This window comes from Eimeria mitis, genomic scaffold, assembly GCF_000499745.2.
Source record: "Eimeria mitis Houghton genomic scaffold, Emh_scaff443, whole genome shotgun sequence".
Classification (NCBI taxonomy): Eukaryota; Apicomplexa; class Conoidasida; order Eucoccidiorida; family Eimeriidae; genus Eimeria; species Eimeria mitis.
In genome coordinates, this window is record NW_013572745.1 from 9,968 (window position 1) to 11,332 (window position 1,365).

A 1,365-nucleotide genomic window follows, 5' to 3' on the forward strand; every position below is an offset into this window, starting at 1 on the left:
CCAAAGCTGGAAGCAGTGAATCGAAACAAGAGGGCACAGGGAAGAAGCAACAGGCACTGTCTGTCAGCTGCAGCAGCACATGGCCAGCTGCTACTGCTGTTGCCGCTGCTGTTTCTGCACTCGCTGTCGGCGAGCTTTAACTGCCTAGCAAGCACATACACAACAAGCAACTCGAGAAAAAAACAACAACTCGCTCTCCAGCTAAAGTTGAAGAGCCGTCAGCGCAGCTTTGGCTTCGCTAGGAGCGCATGCAAACGCAGCAGCGGCAGCAGCAGCAGGGATCGCAGGCACGACAAAGGCTTCGTGCTGCTTCTCACGGATTCCCTGGACGGCTGTTTTTTGTTTTTATTTGATTAAACAACAGTGTGTGATTGATCAATTCTCAAGAATTTGCAGAGGCATGCGACTAAGGGACGAATGTTCGCAGCATAGCAACGCAGCCACTGTAGTCTAGTACAAACACTACGCGCAACGTTGTGGTGTGCAGTTAGCCCTCTCCCTCTTATTTTCCTTGAAGTTTCCTTTAGCTGGCCGGGTTAATTAATCAAGTACTTGCGGCCCCGTCTTAAAGGTGCAGTGTGGAGGCTCCTCCGATTTTGCTGGTTTGGGGCTGTGCACAAGTTGCACCGTGTAACGGTTGTCCTTAAGCTTTGCCCGCTATCGAGGGCTGCCATGAGCCGCGACACAGTGAAAAGGCTTAAGGTACGAGTTCCAAAAAGCCGCTGACCTCCCCCCAATCTCNCATGAGCCGCGACACAGTGAAAAGGCTTAAGGTACGAGTTCCAAAAAGCCGCTGACCTCCCCCCAATCTCGCGGTGCCCTGCGCACAGCAGCACGAGGCAATGGGAATAACGCTTGCTCCCTGGCCTTAACCAAGTACAGGAACAAGCTTCTGTGTAGATAAGGCTCAAAGTAAGAGTTTCCTAAGGCATCTTTCGCCCGCCCCAAGCTTCCTGAGCGTTGAGCTCAGGGCCTGGCTGCTGAGGGGAGGAGGCAGCCTGAAGTGGGTTTGCAGCGCACTTCGCTGCAGGTGGTGATACCAGCCAGCCTCACGCGCGTGCACGAGGAAACTTCAACGCAGCTTTATTGATGGTATGCGTTACCTCTGAGTACACTGATAAAGCGTTTATATTAGCTTACATGCAATCTACCAAGCCAAGTGACGGCTCGTATGTTTCCAGTAGGCAGAGCGTGCTACTTTCTGCCATCCGGCGAAAGGCAGGCGCCAGCGTGTTCAGATACCCCCATTAAGGGCAAGACATCAGCTTTGGGCCGTCATCTGCTGTTTCCGGTGGTGCTGTCGCTGTTGCTGCCGCTGTGCTTCCCGCTGCCCGTCCTCCTGCAAGTGGTGCTCCTAATCGTAAA